This window comes from Macaca fascicularis, chromosome 1, assembly GCF_037993035.2.
Source record: "Macaca fascicularis isolate 582-1 chromosome 1, T2T-MFA8v1.1".
NCBI lineage: Eukaryota > Metazoa > Chordata > Mammalia > Primates > Cercopithecidae > Macaca > Macaca fascicularis.
Window position 1 is genome coordinate 56,333,675 of NC_088375.1, and position 20,371 is coordinate 56,354,045.

Sequence of the window (20,371 nt, forward strand, 5' to 3'; positions counted from 1 at the left end):
ATTTCTGTTAACTGATTGATTTTATCCAGGGATAAAACAAACTTATCGTATCTCTATGACAAGAGGTAGTTTTACAACTTGGAGCAACATGCCCATGGAGGAAGTTAGAATCCTGCCCTCCCACAGAAACTGGAAGATAGGGATGCTACGTGTATATGTCAAAAAATGGCTCCCAGTTTCTTGAGAAGGACAGCCCTGGGTCGTGAAGCTGATAAAAGGCCCCCACACACATCATAAAGAGAACAGAAAGTGCTTACAGTTACAAATTTTCTGAGGTGAATGCGCTAAGAAAAAGAAGCGAAATCTTTTCCTATATTTTCAACAGGGAGAACTAAGGCTCTTAATTATAATTTGCATTGCCATCATAGTGTCATAGGTGAAAGACCTAGGTCAACAAAAGGATTTTGTCACAAATGTTTCACTAATCATCTTTGTGCAATGACTTACTAGTCCTATTAAAGCTTGCCTTATCTAGATATGATGTTGTTTCTTTTAGATTTTTTATACCAACTTTTGCCAGATAGCTTTTGATGATAAAACCTAAGCTAATCTGTCCTTTTTTTTTCTATTCATGATCTTTCTTGATTGATTTTATCCTGTGCCCAAACCAAAACAGCACAGCACTGTGGCTATGAGTAAGAGGTCTCAGAAAACCGAGTGTCGTTATCTGTCTATTAAAGTTTGCCCTATCTAGATATGATGCTGTTTCTTTTAGATTTTTTTATACTAACTTTTGCCAGATAGTCTTTGATGATAAAACTTAAATTAATCTGTCCTTTCTTTTCTATTCATGATCTTTCTTGATTTTTATCCTGTGCCCAAACCAAAACAGCACTGTAGCTATGAGAAAGAGGACTCAGTAAACTGAGTGTCATTATCTGGCTAACAAAAGTCTATGTGTGGTTCCTCCTAGCCCTGCTATGACTTTTCCCAACTTGCAAGTGCTGTTGGAGATGTCTCGTCTCACAGATTTCCCTGTCTACTTGAGAAAGGCATAAAACCCATTTTATCTTAAAAACTGTTGTAATTGGGATCACACTTTTAGTATTATGATGCTTACTTGATTACTAAATTTATTGTCCTTTTCTTAAACTATGTTGTTTAACCTCTCTGCAACATTTAATATTATGAATCATCATTTCTTCTTTGAAACTCTGCTGTTATAGTGGAGAAAAACCTGGGAAATAATAAGCTCATCTTTCTTGTTTTACAGATGAAGAAACAGTGGCCTCGGAAGATGGAAGGACTTGTCTAAGGCTCCACAATTAGGAAGTCTCTAGACATAACTCTCTTGGTTCTCCTGTTCCTTCTCTATTTCCTCCAGAAGCTGCTCTGTATTTGACAAGAAGTAGATATTAGTCAAGATTCATTGCTTTTACTTTTGCTTTCTTTCTTGTCTTTTTTTTGGTGGGGGATATCATCTGCTTCCTGGCTTATATGATCAACTTTATACGAATAGGAAAGACCATGGACTTAGTTGTCAGACAGTCCTGGATTTGAATATTTGATCATTCACTTTGTATAACTTACAAACACGTCACACTGATTTTAGATAAGTTAATGGTCATTTATTTATTTTATTATTTGTATTTGTTTCAAGATGGAGTTTCGCTCCTCTTGCCTAGGCTAGAGTGCAATGGTGTGATCTCGGCTCACTGCAGCCTCTGTTTCCTGGGTTCAAGTGATTCTCCCACCTCAGCCTCCTGAGTACTTGGGATTACAGACGTGCACCACTACGCCCAGCTAATTCTGTATTTTCAGTAGAGACGGGTTTCACCATGTTGGCCAACCTGGTCTCGAATTCCTGACGTCAGGCCAATTGCCCGCCTTGGCCTCCCTAAGTGCTGGGATTACAGGTGTGAGCCACTGCGCCTGGCCAGTTAATGGTCATTTAAATGATCTGTGAACCCAAATGGCTTCAGGGATGAAGGAGTTAAGGTTGTAACTTATGATAATATTGAACATTAAAAATCAATGACCGAAGCTTCTAACTCAAGAAACTAAAAATAGAATAGCAAATCAAATCAAGGTAATATACAAGAAGGGAAATAATATTGATAGGAATAAAAAAACAATGAAATATAAATTTAATTTATATGAGAAAATTAAGAAAACATAGAAGCCTGTTATTTGAACAGGTGAATAAATCTCTAGGAAAACAAACAAACAAAAAAAGATGGAATATATAAAATGCCAATACCAGGACTTAAAAAAGTGGCATTGTAACACATCTTGTAAACTTTGAAGAGTTAGTAAAATTATATTAAGAATAACATTGTGTCAATAAAGTTGTTAATTTGTATTAAATTAATAACTTTTTTGAAAACATGGCTTATCAAAACTACCTCAAGAAGACTTAGAAAGTTAAAAGTTTTTTACTTACAAATTGATTTTTTAAAATTTAAAATCTTTGCTCTTCTTTCCCCTCAAAAATCCTCCAGGTCCAAATGCTTTTTGTAATGTTGGGGTTTAGAACATCATACACCAAAGTATCGTGCCTTGCCGTGCTGTCTTTGAGCTCAAGAAAACAAAAGGGCCTCAGAAGTGAGGTCTCTCTGACCTTCTTCCATCCTTTTGCCTCCTGCCCCACTTTCTCCCCCAAAGCAAGCCATAAAACCTAGAAAGAACAGTCTATGACCTACTTTTCCTGAAAGTAGGTCATAAGACCCTCCTGTGACAGATGCCCTGCCCTATGCCAAGAAGAAAGAAATGTTGCACAGATAGGCCAAGAAGACTCTGAACACACAGGCCTTGCTCAGTTTATTCCCATTAGAGCATACATATTTGTCCAATCATATTGCTATAAAATTACCCACTTCTTTGATTAGATTTAACATAGAAACAGATGGTCTTCCCTGGGTCTTTCAGTTTTCATTTCTGAAGGATCCCATGTCACATAAAACCTTGATTATATATAAATTGCACCTGTGAATCTTGAAATGGGTGAGGAAAACACAAGTTTTTTTTTTCCTCTACTGTAAGAAGTAACATTCACTTGTATAAACTTTTCTTGGGAACTCAAAAAAGGAAACACTTCCGGTTTAGTTTAAGAGGCTAGCATAATCTTTTTCTTTTTTCTTTTTTCTTTTTTTTTTTTTTGAGACAGAGTGTTGCTCTGTCGCCCAGGCTGGAGTGCAGTGGTACAATCTTGGCTCACTGGAACCTCTGCCGCCCGGGTTCAAGCAATTCTCCTGCCTCAGCCTCCTGAGTAGCTGGGATTATAAGTGAATGCCACCATTCTCGGCGAATTTTTGTATTTTTGGTAGAGACGGGGTTTCACCATGTTGGCCAGACTGGTCTCAAGCTCCTGACCTCAAGTGATCTACCCGTCTTGGCCTCCCAAAGTGCTGGGATTGCAGGTGTGAGCCACTGTGCCTGGCCTAGCAGGACCTTGTTATCAAAAATTTACTCTAGCAAATTACAAAAAAAAAAAAAAAAAAAAAAAAAAAAAAAAACAGCAAAAATACTAAGTAAAATATGAGTACATAAAACCAGAGAAATGTACGAAGAATAATAGACCTACCTAGTACCATATATTGTGACCAGGTAGACTTTATTCCAAGAATTAAAGGGAAATTTTACTATTCAAAAACAATCAATGAAATTTTACTACATAATTTAAAAAAAGAGACAGAGAATGAGAGAGAGAAATCTTATAATAATCTCCTCAGGTGTAGGAAAATATAAATACATTTATGATGCAAAAAAAGAAAAACACCTTAGAGAGTTGGGTAGAGAAAGGCAGTTTCTTAATCTGACAAAGAGCTTCTGTAAAAACCTACAGAATATCCTATAGTAAATGTGATATTATTGAAAGCTTTTTGCCTGTGTTTGGGACTGAAAGTTGTTACCCAGTATCATCACTGCTTCCCAACAAGGTACTCGAGGCCCATCCTAGTAGACTAATGCAAGAAAAAGAAATAAAAGGCATAAGGCAAAGAATGGCAGAAATACGGCCATGTACATAGAAAATCCAAATGAATCTGCAAATTACTAATATTTGTAAGTGATTTTAGCAGCATTGAATGACAATAGCATGTGGTCATTAAACAAAAACCAATTGCATTTCTTTTTTTCTTTTTTATTTGTTTCTTTCTTTCTTTCTTTTTTTTTTTTTTTTGTTTTGTTTGAGACAAAGTTTTGCTCTTGTTGCCCAGTTGGAGTACAATGTCCGATTTCGGCTCACTGTAACCTCAGCCTCCTGGATTCAAGTGATTCTCCTGCCTCAGCCTCCCAAGTATCTGGGATTACAGGTGTGTGCCACCATGCCCAGTTAATTTTGTATTTTCAGTAGAGACATGGTTTCACCATGTTGATCAGGCTGGTCTCAAACTCCTGATCCACTTGCCTCGGCCTCCCAGAGTGCTTGGATTACAGGTGTGAGCCACCACACCTGGCCTACATTTCTTTATATCAGGAACAAACAAATTGGAAATGAAAATAAAAATACAATACAATTTATAATAGTATCAAAAAACAGAACTATGGCCAGGCACAGTTCACTTGAACTTGAGAGGCAGAGGTTGCAGTGAGCTAAGATTGTGCCACTGCACTACAGCCTGAGTAACAGAGTGAGACTCTGTCTCAAAAAAACAAAAACAAAAACAACATCAACTATTTAAGAATACATCTAATAAAAATATGTAAGACATCTACAATTAAAGCAACAAAACTTTCCCAAGAAAAATGAAAGAATACCTGAATAAATGGAAGTGTATACCATATTAATAGTTTGAAAGATGAGTAATATAAATAAGTTATTTCTAAATTGCTGTATCTAATGCAATCTCAATAAAAATCCCAGGAGATATTTTGAGAACATTGCCAAGCTGTTTCCAAAATGTATAAAGAAATGCAAAGGACCAAGATTAGCCAAGACGATGTTGAGGGACCATGCTGGGGGGCTTACATTTTTATAGATCAATGTATAAAAGCAAGAATGAGAGAGTGAAATCCTATAATAATCAGTAATTATGAATATTAATAAAGGTAAAGTAATTTTGAGTGTTGGTGTAAAAATAGATAAAGAGCTGAATAGAATCCAGAAACGAACCACTACAGTTCACCAGAGGAAGGGATTTTTTGTTTTGTTTTGTTTTCAGTAAATGGTGCTGGGTCAGCTGGATAACCACGTGGAAATACATATCCCAACCCATACTTCAGCATCAAGGACAGATATCAATTCCAGATGGATTGTATATCTGAATATGAATACTCAAATAATAAATGTTCAAAAAGAAAACATAGCAGAATATCTTCATAAACTTCAGATGGCCAACAATTTTCTGTACAGGGCACAAAAATTACTCTTCATAGAAGGACAAATTTTAAAAAGGCAAATTAGATAACATTAAAATTGAGAACTTTTGTTCATGAGAAACCATGTTAGAGGTGAAAAGTCACGCCCACATGTGGGAGAAAATAATTTGCAAGACTGACAAAGCCTTGTATTTAGAATATGTAAAGAATTCCTACAAATCAATTAGGAAAGGAAGGAAAACTCAAAAGAAAAGAAAATGAACAAAAGACTTTGACAGGCACTTCACAAAATAAGCTACCTAAGTGGCCAACAGACTTGTGAAAAATATTCAACTTCATTCATAATCAGTGAAATACAGATGAAAACTATGATGTGATACTATTACACCACATTGGAATAACAATACATAAGGCAAGGTTGAGAGAAGAAAGTGGTGGCGAGAAAGTGAAGCAGTTGGAATGATCATACACTACTGGTGGAAGTGCAAATTGGTGTAATCACTTTGGAAATATTTTTGGTATTGTCTAACTAAAGCTGAATGTATGTATACGATATGACCCAGCAATTCTATTCTTAGGAATTCTTATGAGAAATGGTATATACATTCACCAAAAGATATTCATCAGCAGAATATTCACAGCAGCACTATTTGCAATAGTCTTAAATTAGAAAGAAGTCAGATGTATAGCAAAATCAAATGAATAAATAAAATGGATATATGTTCATGAATAGATTCTATACAACAACCAGAATGAACAAGCTTCAAATACGCAGTGCAACATGAATGAATCTCACAAACAAAATGATGTGGAACAGAAGCCACACACAAGAAAGAAATTGTGTATCACTTATGTAAAGCTCAAAAACAAGCAAAAATGGCCAGATGTGGTGGTTGGCTGGGTGTGGTTGCTGGAGGCTGAGGCAGGGGAATCACCTGAGGTCAGGCGTTTGAGACCAGCCTGGCCAACATGGCGAAACCCTGTCTCTACTAAAAATACAAAAAATTAGCTGGGCATGGTGGCGAATGCCTGCAATCCCAGCTACTCAAGAGACTGAGGCAGGCAGGAGAATCGCTTGAACCCAGGGGGCAGAGGTTGCAGTGAGCCGAGATTGTGCCACTTGACTCCAGCCTGAGCGCAAGAGCGACACTCCGTCTCAAAGAAAAATAAATAGATAAAGCAAAAAAATAACCTATGGTGTAAGAAATCAGGACAGTGATGATGTTTGGTGGTGGGAGTCATTTGGAAGGAAGACAAGCGGGGCTTTGGAAGTGTTAATAATGTTCTGTTTCTTGATTTGGGTGTTTCTTAATGTAAAAATTAACTTTGTGTTAACTTTATAAAAATAATCCTTGCATTTTTCCATATGTGTATTACATATCAATTAAATCTTAAAAAATATATTAGCGACTAGTTGGGTGCCTTGTTTAGAGGAATATACATTATTCAACATCAGCATATTATTGTCATGCTGAGAATGTGGACTCTGGTGTTGTACAATATTCTTGTTTTTAAAGGGAAGTTAAAAATAAAATTTTTATGTAAATTCTTCTTATTTTTGAATGCTACCAATTAATTCAGATTAAAAGAGCCACAGCAATAATATGAGTCAAAAAGAAAAAAAAAAAAAACAGCCATAAGTTTGCAATCATTGTTTTGAAATCCCTCTGCCTGCTCTATAATGGAGATAATATACTACTCAGTATTGATTCTTACACTTAAATAAAGTAATGTATGTAGGAGTTTTATGAAAACAGCAACCAATAAATGATGGTTATTAATATGGTATCATCATTTTTCTATTATTGTTTGGAATCATGCTCTCTCCAAATTTATCTAAATTATTCTTAATTTTGATGTACATTTTTACTGGATCATTAGTATACTGTCACTATAATAACACCACATTGAACTAATAAAGGGTAGACAATCAATGCAAATTTGTGGCTTAAATAAATGTGAATCAGTTGATTATTAATACTCTATATTTTATACTTTAGAGTTTCAGTGTATTTGACATGTTATTCCAAGAGCATATACCGTAACATAGAACATTGTATTAGTGTTAAGATTCTGGGAATTGCGGAAAGTATAGATGCTAACTATAAATTGTTTATATTGGCTATAAGTGATTTGCAGACAGTTGGAGTTTAAAAAGCATCTTATTAAAATATGTGCCAAATATGTTTCCTATTCCATTCTCAATAGACAAGAATAGGTTCACAGTATCCCTTCTGCCACTTGTGAACTCTAGCCTTCCTCACATTTCTCTCAAGTAGTTTTGAGTATCACCTATGAGGTGGGAGGAGATAGTTTCATATATGCTACCTTTGACTCATCCTCATGCCACCCCTTACCATCCTTGGTCTTTCTTTTTTACAGCTCTGATGGCATCTCTCATTCCAAAACTTGCTGAAGGTGCCAGTACTACTCCCACTTGCCCCTGCTGCTGAAATCTGATATGCACAGCAAGGCAGCTGATGTGCACTGTTGAGGACATTAATGTCTATGTTAAGGACCATACATCTTTTGACAGAATTATCTACACCATATCCATAGTTGTAGAAGCTGCCAGAAGCAGTGCTCTGACACCTCGTACCAAAACACTTCTAGATTTCGGTTGCGTGTTTAATTGTAATCTTCTTACCAGTTACAGGAACTAGATCTGAAATATTATGCAGAGAGGCAAAAACTGGCTGCAGAGAGAAGGAAAGACACAGGAGTCCCAGAAACAGAGAGGGATGGAAAACCTCATCAGCTGCTAGGAGGAGAAATGATTTCAAATGGAGATTGAAGTCATACCTTAATGTGCTGATTTCAACCAGACCACCAATGTAACTGATGCAAATGACCATGGAGGAGGGATCCTTGAGATTTTTTGGACATTGATATAGAAGAAGACACCTTACAGCATCAGAGGAAGTCGATGGATTCACCTTGGCTGGTAAACAGCTCCAGAACCTGGCTGTGCTGTTATTGTCTTGGTGCATTACATCCCTTCACTCAGGGGAAATGGGCCCTTACACTAAGATAATGCTTTCCATATTTAAATATTAGCATATGTGAACCTTAGAGATTCTGAAGTTTAAATCCTTTGTTTTGGCAATTACAAAACTGAGACTTGCTGACTTGATTAGAAAGTCAAACAATTTGTGGAACACCATTCAGCTAATTAATAGCAGACAAAAGACGAGATCCTAGATCTTTGATTTTTAGTTCTACCATTCACTATATCACTACTAGTGAATTTTTCTGATCCTTTCTTGAGAATATCATCTCTATAGTATGTCAACAATTGTAAACTTGCAGCTAAGATAGCTGATCATATCCATCTACAGGGAGGCACTACACGTTTGCGTGAATACTTCCTCTTCTATTTGAAAAGTGTAGATTTACTTACATTCTTTTAAATATATCAACACAGACTATCAGGCTGAGGATCACTGTCTTCCAACACAGTCCTGGTTCTTGTGCTCCAAAGAAACAAATGAAAGAGCAGGCTTCAAGGAATTTTATTCATTGAATCAGTGGGAATCACAAGGGTAGATCTAAAGAATGGAGTTCCTTCAGGGCTCAATTCAGGTGGTCAAGATGAAAATATATACTTTCCTTCATAATATACTTAAGAAGATAAGGTCAGTTTTGTCATTGATATGGTCCTATTTACCTTGTTTTTCTCTCTTAAATTATTTCCTTACCATTGTGGAGATAATGAACCACATGGTGTCATCACTCATTTATCTCTAAGCATAGCAGACATTTTCAAGTCATTTCAGGTGTCCTCAAATTATTCATTTTTTATTTAAATGAAGAATCGTCCAGAGTTAGCATGTAAATATTAGTTAAGGGCAGGATGTGTGTGTGTCATGGAGGGGAGGACCTCTCCTGTTTAGGAGGAACTGCTGGCCCTAATATGCATGTCACATACATATGAACCTTGATCTGCTGTCATGCGGAAGGAATTACACTTCCGCTGCCCTCCCCTACCACAACCACAGGTGAAATCTAACCTAGGCACAGAACTCGGCTCACACAGCTGTGAGCTTGTGCTGAGTCTCATCCTTTGCTGTGGAACTCCCTCTGCTGCTTCCTGCCCCAGCAAACTCCCCTCCACCCAGCCACTGGAAAGGAGTCCCACAGAAGGGCAAGGAGAGTAGAGCCCAGCTTCTCTGTCCAACACATAGAAGTTCTGAGAGGCAGTTATAAAAGGCTGAACTGGGAGCAGGTATTGTTAAAAAGGGAACCACTGACTTCCTGTGAGCACATGTTCCTGTCTCACCCTTGCTCTGCAGCAGAGCAGAGGCTGTTTAGTTCATCACAAAGGAAGTGCATCAGCACTCCTGAAGATGCTGCTCTCAGGGCACCTTTGAGTTGTGGGCCAGGAAGGCATTCCGTAGTAAGATGAAGGAAAGGCCACGTTCCTATTGTTAGCATCAGTATGCCTCTGGTTTTATAGTTCCCTAAGTTATTGCCACAGGTCATGGATCTGTGGCTCTCAAATGTTCGCTCACAAGGTTCACAGCACTTGCTTTGCAGTTGCACCACCCAGCTAGGAGGGGTGAAACCAGTGGAGCATTTTAGGCAGTGCTCATTTCCGCCCACATCAAAAGTAAGAGAGAAGTTTGTGGAGAGCTACATTTGAGCCCTCCATTAGCTGTTTTACATCTTATAGGCCAAGGTGGCATTTCCTACACTATGTGCTGGTGAGATACCACCTGGACAAAATGTTGTAGAGGACCCAGCCTGAAAAGTGCTTAGGCTTTAAGTCTGAACAATCCCCACCACATCTCTACTCCACTTCCCACCCCCCTGGAATTTTAAGTCAGGAGACACATTGTGAGTGCATGGACAAAATAAAGAAAAGAGAGAGAGAAGAGGGAGGGAGGGGGAGAGAGAGAGAATATATCAATTAAAAGTTTGCTGAAAGAGTCATGACACAAAGAAGATGAAAGAACAAAAACAAAATAGACTGTTATCAAGCTGTACATTCTTTGTTGAGGGAGAATAGAGATGAATTGGTAGCAGAGAGGAAGAAAAAAGGAAGCATTTGTCAGGTGCAAAACAGGAGAAATCAGACTTAAGCGAGAATGGGGAAATAATTACATTTATCCACATCAGCTGTATCTTACCAGTTTGACTATTTTAGATGCTCAGGGATAATCTGGGAGTTTTTCACTGCTCGCCTCATGCTGACAGTCCCAAACATATTGATAAGGCATTTTTAATAGCTTTCACCTCTGGCTCCTGTTACAGCTTCATGTCTTTTTCCTTGGTTCTTATCCTCATCGTGGTGTCATGATTATTGCCCTCTCAGTCAAGCCCATCCTGTGCTACTTACTGATTTTATTAAAAATAAATTTTCCCCTATGCCTCTCCTGCTTACAATGCCTTGACGATCCTTGATTGCTCACAGATTGAAATCCAAACCTTTGAGGATCCCATTCAGGACTTTTCAGTGCCTGAGAATAGCTCGTCTCTCCAAATTCATCTTCTGCGTATTATGTGTCTGCTAAATAAAGTATTTACAGCTGTCCAAATGAGATGTTTCTTTTGGAAATCTCCCTGCATTCCTACCGGCTAACCCTCTATTTGGAAGTTAATTGTTGCCTTCCCCCACCCAGCTCACAGGTGTCCCCTATGCACCTTCTACGGCCCACTCAAGCAGAGTTGATCACTTCCTCCTTTAGGTCTCAGTGCCATGACAATTTAATCACACTCCATTTTAATATTTGTTTATAAGTCTGTCTTCACTACTTGGTAGTGAGCCTCTGCTTGTGGAATGTGGACTTTGTTCTTACTTATTTTTGTGTTTTTGGGTCCTATTGCTAGTGGCTTGAATATACTAGATATAAGTCTAAAAATATTTGTTAAAGAATAAGTAAATGAATATTCCAGTGGAAGAAATTCTCTTTTCCCATGTGGGGACTTTGCACTTTCTGTCACAATTGTCACAAAATTTGACCTACTCTAACTTAAGCAAAGATGTAATTTATTGGCTAAGATAAAACGTTTAGGGATATAACTAGATCTGACATACTAGATTGAGTATGCAAACAATATCATGTTTCTCTACAGCTCTTTGTTCCCATCCCCATGGTTGAATTTATGCTGCTTTGGCTTTAGACTTAGAATTTCTATGGTAGCAAGGGAAGACCCAAACTCCAGCCTTTCCAATTTTCAGTCCAGCAAACACACACACACACACACACACACACACACACACACACCCAACAACAACAAAAAACAGGAGTGAGAATCTCTTTCTGCAAAATACCACTTAAAATTGACCAGACTACAATGACTATGATTGGGGTATATGTCTATCGTAGAACCAATTTTTTTGGTCAGGTAAATGCTGCATTCCTATGGGCTTAGACCTGTGCCCCATCTCTATAAACAACTTCTCTGGAGTTATGGGGAGTGAGAGTGGCAGAGGAGGATATATTCAAAGGGTTACCAGAAGAAAGAGGAATTGCAGTTGACTGGCACAAATGAACAGTTTTAGAGTAGATTACTCTTTATTCCTTTAAATCTAGGTATGAGACATTGAAAGCTTCTTTTATTACCTAATTTCTAATAGCAAACTTAGAAAATTCATCTCCTATTTGGTTTTACTATAACTTACACCTTTCAATGTGATTTGTAACAAAACTTTGCTGACTTTGATAATGGCATATATCAATGACACGAAGAAAATCAATTATTAACCAAAATTATATATTACACGTATATTTTTAAAGGGCATTTCTGAGAGGCAATACTAGTGATGTGTTCACAGAGTTACAACTATATATAGTTTCTCATTGTTGTGTTTGCTTTAGGAGTTGTTCCAGTTATCTACTTTTGCTCAATAAGCTACTCCCAAAATTAGGGCTTAAAATAATTTATTATTATAACATCTGATGATTCTTGGGGCTAAGAATTTGGATAGTACCCAGTGCAGATGACTCATCTTGTTCCGATGCTTGGGACCTCAGCTGAGATGACATAAACGTCTGTAGGCTGGAACAATTGAGGGCTGGCTGAATATCTCTTTTCTCTCGTTTTCTCTCTCATTTTCAGCCAAAACCCATCTGAGGCTGTGGTTGTGCAGCCCACAAACAAAAAGGTTTTCAAATTTTTTAATGTTTAAACAAATCTAAAGAAGAAGACTGCTTCTTCATGAGGTGTGAAACATATGAAATTCAAATCTATGTCTATATTTATTGGAAGATGGCCACACGTGTTTGTTTAAATAACCTATAATCTCTGTAATTGCAGGGTTGAAAAGTTGCAACAAAAACCATATATATTGCAAAACCTAAAATACTTACCATTTGGCCCTTCCCAGAAAAATTTGCTGATCTCTACTTTACATGACTTCTCCTTGTGGCTGTCTTGGGCTCCCTCACAGCATGGAAGCCACAGTGTAGTTGGATTTCTAGGTTGAAGGTTCAAGGCTTCAAGAATGAGTGTGCAAGAGACAGGACATATAAGCTGCCATTTTTTGTTTATAATTGAAACATAATAATTATACCTGTTTATAAGGTATAGTGTGATTATATAACAATCAAACCAAGGTAGTTAGCATGTCCATCACCTCAAACATATCCTCTCCTTATGGAAAGCTGCTCAAGGCTCTTTCTATTGTTCAAGTCTTGTCAAAGAACATGTGACCATCTTTACCTTCACACACTTCACCCAGAGCAGGAAGTTCTGGAGGGCAGAGGGTTTTGTTGAATTGTTTTCCTCGAGTCAGTGGACATTTTAACAATTAGGGTTCAATGATCAACATGATAAAATTTATGTCTTTATTTCAAACTTGGGGAAAAGAAAATGCTAGTTTCATCGAATTTACACCTTTAGTTTAAAAATGAGGATCAACTGAGAACTGAAGATTTTAGAATGCTAATAGCTCTTAGTGTCCTAGATTTTTTATTCATCTAGATGTTTCCAAACTAGGATAAACTGATGGTTCATCTAGTGAAGAAGTTATTTGTTATTAAATAGCAGTCCCTTGATTTTCTAGTTTATGCCAAATCACACAACATGGAATATTATTAGCTGGTAACCCTTCATGTGTTCAGGCTGGAGAATAAAGCACCTGTGTGATTATTAGCCAGTGTGCTGGCCATAAAGTGGAACGGTCAGTTTCTTTTGACCATTTCCCCGAAACACCATGTCTCTCTCAAAGGAAACAAAGGTCTCAAACTCCTAACAGTTAGTGTGAGCCAACTGATTACACGTGAAAGCAAAGTCCATTGATCCAAAACAAGTGTCATCCGCAGGCATGGTGGCAGGCTCCTTCAGGTAGGCGATTCTCATGGGCTTATAACTGGATATCAAATTGTTAGGTAAGGGGTTGGAAAAGATGGGCTTGTAGTTTTTTGAAACTCATGTTCAAAAATAGCTCAAAATTATGGATTGAAATATTTTGGAAATTGGACTAGGATATAATTTGAAAAAAGTTAGCATTTTAATTTTTCCCCTTTAGCTACTGTTAAAGTTCAAAAAGAAACTATCTTAAATTTTTCTGGTGGAGGCAATGATAGATTGTCCAATCATTAGCTGAGGAAGCTAATGTGAGAGAGAATTTTGTCGGTGGGAAGAGGTAGAGAATTTTCCTTAAATAGGGAAATAAAAAAAAGTGGTTAAGTGGTCAGAGAAAAATTAAGTGGCAACACCAACAACAGAAATAAGTTCCCCTTGCTTCTTGCATGAATGTCTAGATCACAGCCTATGTTCTCCAAGGAGCTAATATTTCTTGAGCTCCTTCTACATATAAAACACTGTGCTAGATGCTTGATATGTCATTTCATTTAACTCACTTCTAATTTTGCAAAATACTATCTGCCATCTTATATTTGAGGATATTGTGCCAAGAAAAGGTACATTATTTGTATAAGGGTCTCAAAACTTAGTGGCTGAAGTTAAATTTGTACTGTTTCTCTATCTAACAAAATCATTCATGTTAGAGATTCCTCTCACAAGAAAAAAGATGTGCACATCTTTTATTTATCTACTTATTTATTTATACCATCACTATCTTCTTTGATAACAGATATTTATTGGGCATCTTGTAAAACAAAAGGCACCATTCCTGGCACAAGTGATTTGATGGGCAAGATAAGCAAAGCCCTTGTTCTTATGGAGTTTACAGTTAAGTGGGAAGATACAAAAAAGGTTAGTTCTCACTCATAGGTGGGAATTGAACAATGAGATCACTTGGACACAGGAAGGGGAGCATCACACACGGGGTCCTCTTGTGGGTAAGAGGTAGGGGGGAGGGATAGCATTAGGAGATATACCTAATGTAAACGACGAGTTAATGGGTGCAGCACACCAACATGACACATGTATACATATGTAACAAACCTGCTCGTTGTGCACATGTACCCTAGAACTTAAAGTATAATTTAAAAATAAATAAATACATAAATAAATCAATAAAAAGAAAAAAGGTTAGTAAAGTGAAAAATAAAAATTCACAATTATTGGAAAATGTTATGAAATAAATGATTGAGGAGTTGAGATGAGGTAGATAATAGTTGGGGATGTTCTTTAGAAAGGATAATCAAGAAAAGTGTTGCTGAGAAGGTGAGAGTGAAGCAGTGATGTAAAATCGAGAAGGTTCCAGTGATGAGAAGTAGTACGGAAAGATAACTGCTGAAGTAACAGGGTATGTAATGGGATGAAGGCAAATGTGGAAAAGTCGTACAGGATCAGGTGTGAGAACCAGGTGAAGGCTAGAACTCATGGGAATTTATGGGCTCTGATAAGGAGTTTGAATTTTATTTAAATTGCAAATAAAACCTTTTAACAGATTTTATGCAAGGAAATAGCATGGACTTATTTACATTTTAGGAAACTCTTTTCTGCTACAGTGTGGGAATGGCTTAGAGGAGTGCAAGAGTGGAAGCAGGGAGACAGGTTAGGAGGCTGTACCAGTCTCCAGAAGAGAAACGGTGCTGCCTGGACATGGTGGTATTGGATATGGGAAGGAGAAGATGAAATTGATAAACATTTTAGAGGACAGAATGGAAACAACTTGGTTCTGGATTGGGCTTGGATGCTTGAAATGAGAATGGGGAATGAGGAAAAAGGAGGATCCAAGATGACATCAACGTGTCTGGCTTGAGTAGCTGTGTCCTCATCAAGGTAGGGGAGTGTGCTGGGGCAGGAAAGCAGGTGTGAAAAGTGGGAAAACCAAGAGTTCAGGTTTGGATATGGTTGTCCTTGAAACACCCAAGTGCCTTGTTATTTTAGGCAGTAGAAAATAGGAGTATTGAGGTTGGGGGCTAAGGGTAGAAAATATGGATGGATATTCAAGTCCCTGGAAATCTATAGTATTTCAATTGGTGGGAATCAATAAAATGTTAAGAGAAAATGTGGAGAAAGAAGAGGGCTCCAAATGTTAATTTTTAGAAGTTAGATAGAGGAGATTAGATATCAACTCCCTAAAAATATTTGCTTTTATATTGCATGTGCTTACACTGTTTATTCTTAGAGCTAGGAAGTATGTTTGATTTAGAATGTTATTCAATTCTGTGTCATTTCGGTGGCCATTTGAGTTACATAGAGTTTGATCTATTTGTAAGTGAAAACTCCTTAATGTAGAATATTTAGGGTTCATATTATTGAACTTGGGACTTGGGTTTAAATATTAGTTCTGTTTCTTATAGTATAAATAACTATGGGAAGTTTCTTTACTAATTTGGACCTGTTCACTCATCTGCAAAAATGATGACGCTAACAGTAGCTACCTCATCCTGGTGCTATGATTAAGGGAGAAAATTCATGTGAACGCTCGGCACAGTGGCTGAAATGTAGTGAGCCATATACTACCACTAGTAGTAGTTTTTGAGAAAAACATAAGTAATTAAAACGGAAACTCCTCCTTTGGTACTTTAAATGGTGAGTCCTATAGAATTGTGCAAGCACATGATAGTTTGCTATTTTCACTTCAGTTCACTTCTGTGATGTCTTTGTTATATTGTTTAGTTTACAGGATTTTTTGTAACATGAAAAATTGCTACCTTACATATTAACTCAACAGTTCATAAAAAATGAAAGTACCAAGATTATCTGACAGGAAATAAGGTATCACAAATGCTGCACGTCTATAAAACAAGTAACATTTTAAAAGTAATATTCCTTTGGCACCAACAAAACCCAATGCTTGGCATTCCTCTAAGAGAGAACGAAGGAAATGTTAAAGATCTAAGCAAATCCTGAAGGCTCTAACAGACTTGTATTTTATCAAAACTTTGAACATACATACACATATATTTGTTTATACATCTATCACATATAATATTATATTACAGGTAGTTGTGCTTTTGTCGTTTTCCTCCCTGGACTGAACTCCTTGACAACATAGATAAGGTATTACTTATTTTTATTCCCACTGTACTCTACATATAGTAGAATGTTTCAGTACTTTCTTGTTTCTACCATCAAGTTCTCTTGGACAACTTTTTCTTATTCAAACTCAGGTTATTTGGGGCAGAAATGCTACTTGTCCCCCAAAACTCATATTTATACTTCCCTTCCACAGTTTAGAGCTGTGACTGGCTAGTGAATGCCCAAAAGAAGAATACATTTCCCATCACCTCCACCCCCTGGTGTCTGGGCCTGGACGATGTGAATAGTTATTGCTAGTGGAGTGGGTGGCAAGTTGATCTGTGTCACTTCCAGTCCTAGGCCTTTAAGAACTGTGTGTGCCTTAAGCACACACTCCTTCTTCTTCTGCCACTAAATGCAGACAACAGAAAAGCCAAGAGATTACAGGGTTTCAGAATGAAAAATACTATTAATTGAATCCCTATATGGAGAAGATCAGCTGCCCACCTTGGAACGCCACTTTGAACTGTTTCGTGAGGGAAGAAATAAGCTCCTGCTATGTTTGAGTCGTTATAAATTTGAGGATCTAATTGTTCCAGCAGATAGCATTAGCACTCATTAACAGTACTTAGAGAAATAGGATCTTCCATTAAAATAGAATTATATCTTTGGGAGATAACTTTGGTTTTACATGCACATTTTGTTTCTTCCTGCATGCAGGGTAGAAAATGAATTTGTAAGTAGGAAGAATAAAGGTGCTCTACTAAACAAGTTAGCAGATAAGCTTTTGTAACCTCAATTCATGTGTTCAGAAATCATCATACTCCTTTACTTTCCACAACTCAAATTAATTCTAACCCTCTTCCCAGGAAATTTATTCTCTATGTCAGAGTTGTGAAAAGACCTAAGAGTCTTAGGTAGCCCCAAAGCATCAGCAAATATTTTGTGGTTATTCATTCAACTCAGCAACTGATTGTAGTACACCTCTGCCTATGGGCTAGAGTATTAGCCTTCATGGAATGTATGATTTTCTGAAAGCAACAAAAATTAATCAAATAATCCCCCAGTTAATCTGACAAGTGCCATAAAGAAGATGAAAAAAAAAATAATCCTAGGAGACCCATGGTAGTGTATTTGGTCTAATGAGAGAAGTACAAGGAGGACTTCTTGGGGACTGGTACAACTGAGCTCATATGTGAAGGATTGGAAGAATATTGCTAGGTGATTATGGGTGGTGGGGGCAGAGTTTTTAAGGTGAAGAGGGCACTAAACAGAGAATCAATTACCTTCCTAAGACCATGGTAAAAAGCAGGGTCTAAGCCAACACTTGTGTGACTGAGATGAGGAGCCTAGAAAGATGGTGAAAGCTGGGGCTTCATTGCGAGTTCAGCATTGATGCTGAGTCTTTGAGGTCCTCTTAGGCATTTTTCTTTTAATCCTAGATTTGATGGGATAGGGGTACGGTAGACACTATATGATTTTATTCAGAAAAGACTTCTTAGGATGAAGGATGGATAATGGATTGGCTAGTGAGAAATAATGTTAGAGGAAATATGGGCAAAACTGTTAAGAGGCTGTTTCAGTTGTTTATTTGAGATGTTAGTAACTTGGACTAAGATAGTGATAATCTAAACAGGAAGAAGTTCATAAACTTAAGATACATTTAGAAAGTTACTTGAAGAGGTATTAGTGATAAATTGGAGGAAGTTAGTTTCAAGAATGATACAGAGTGATGAAAAGAGAGTTGAAATAGCTGCAAGAACCTACCTAACTCAGCATACTGGCTGCTGCTTTTAAGAATAAAATGGGTAAGAAATTACATTGCATTTTGTCAACCCAGAGAGATACTTAAGATTTTATTAAACTAAAGCCAGTATAATCAGAATTTGTATGATAAAAACTTTTGACAAATCAGAGTAGAGAATGAATCTTTTTAATGTGTTTATTGGCTAAAGCAATATATAATGACTTTGAGATGTCAAGAGTGTGATTGTTGAGACTTGCAAAAGATTGAAGTTCTAGGAATACATTTATCAAAATTACACATTCTTACTTGTGTTTGGCTCTTGTTCTATTTAGTTCAGCCTTATTTACCTTTCTTTTCTTTTTGAGACAGATTCTCCTTCTGTTGCCCAGGCTAGAGTGAAGTAGCATGATCAATCTCGGCTCACTGTAACCTCTACCTCCTGGGTTCAAGTGATTTTCATGCCTTGGCCTCCCCAGTAGTTGGGATTACAGGCATGTGTCACCACGCCTGGCTTTTTTTTTTTTTTTTTTTTTTTTTTTTGTATTTTTAGTAGAGACAGGGTTTCGCCATGTTGGCCAGGCTGGTCTTGAACTCCTGAGCTCAGGCATTCCACCCGCCTAGGCCTCCCAAAGTGCTAGGATTACAGGCGCAAATTATCGTGCCCGGCCAGTTTTATTTACTTTAGATTAGTAGGGTTCAATCCATAAGTAACCTGTCACTGTTTACTTTGTGACTCTGTTACAAACTTGAAACATCACTACATCTATGTTCTTTCAATTTTGAGATTCGCTTTAGCTTTTTCAAAGAAGCTCTGTGTGTGTGTGTGTGTGTGTGTGTGTGTGTGTGTGTGTGATCATTTTCTATTGGAATTAATTACAAAATGAATGCAGAAACTTTAATTTGAAATTACACCCTCTGCAACATTGATAACACTGTCCACTGATTATTTATTGATGTTATGTTGCTGTTCCACAGTGTATTGAAACCACTGTGTGATTCAGAGATGGACTTCTAGAATTTTTTTGTGTGTGTGGAAAAAAAAATACACAGACCATTATATTTTAAGTAAGAAACCACTACCAAATATGGCTTCACATCAAATTGATGACAAAGAGTATGTGAGTTGTATGACAAGTGATGAAAAACTGCACATGAAGGTAAACAAATTAATGCAGGTGAGCAGAACACCAGCTGGGTAGACATGGTGTGAGAAAAACATCACTGACAGCAGAGATACAGTGAAGTGTGCATGATGTTTTGTTTTTATTTTCTATTATGTTGAAAAGGCAATAATACTATCTTAGCATTGTCGTGAAATCTAAATTAGTTAATTAAGCAAGCATTCGATAAATGGTTTAAACACACTAGGTTATAATTAAGCATATATAATGGACCATGGACGGATTTATGACATCTATTTTATACTGTTATATTTTCCAACATTATATATCCTCATAGAATTTGGAAGCTATTTTAAACTCTCTGCTCTACTTGCCCCATGCTGTCTTTATGCATCAAGGTACGCAAATGGCAGAACCCAGACAGGAGAGTCATTGCCAAGAGTCAATGCAGAAAGAGATGCAGAGACAGACGGAGACAGAGGGGCAGAGGTTTCAGCAACCTGCAGCCATCAGAGGAATCAACAAATGTTATACATGGCTTGCAACACTGAATGTGAGACCTGAAGTAAAACAAACACATCTCAGCTTAGACCTCATGGAACAAGAAAAATATGAAATCCACAGAAGGCCACTCCAGGGTGGAATACTGCCTTCATGTGTGAAAAGTTACAAGACTTTCTCATTAAGATGGATTTGGAAACTGGTCTCCGAGTTCATTACCTATGCTTTGTAGTTCTTTGTATTTATTACTGGTTTATTAAGCAGTCTGGATTCAATCAGGTATAAATATTAAACATCATATGTTATCTTGCCACTGGTCCGCTATGCTTCTGTATTTCATTGATTCTAAGATGCACGTTTTATAAAACATTATTTTAGTGTTGCCAAAGCCAGGATGCATCTTGAAACCAACAGTACCTTT

The 20,371-nt window shown here is 37.2% G+C and overlaps 1 long non-coding RNA gene across 3 annotated transcripts in view; it reads left to right on the forward strand.

Annotated features, from left to right (window-relative positions):
• Positions 1-10,226, forward strand: part of LOC102117400 (uncharacterized) — a 60,327-nt gene extending 50,101 nt beyond the window's left edge. For all 3 annotated transcript variants that reach the window (XR_010584684.1, XR_010584685.1, XR_012431078.1), the window contains one exon: positions 1,214-10,226. This is a non-coding gene — a long non-coding RNA (uncharacterized lncRNA). The remainder of the gene's footprint in view (positions 1-1,213) is intronic.
• Positions 10,227-20,371: the final 10,145 nt, after the last annotated feature.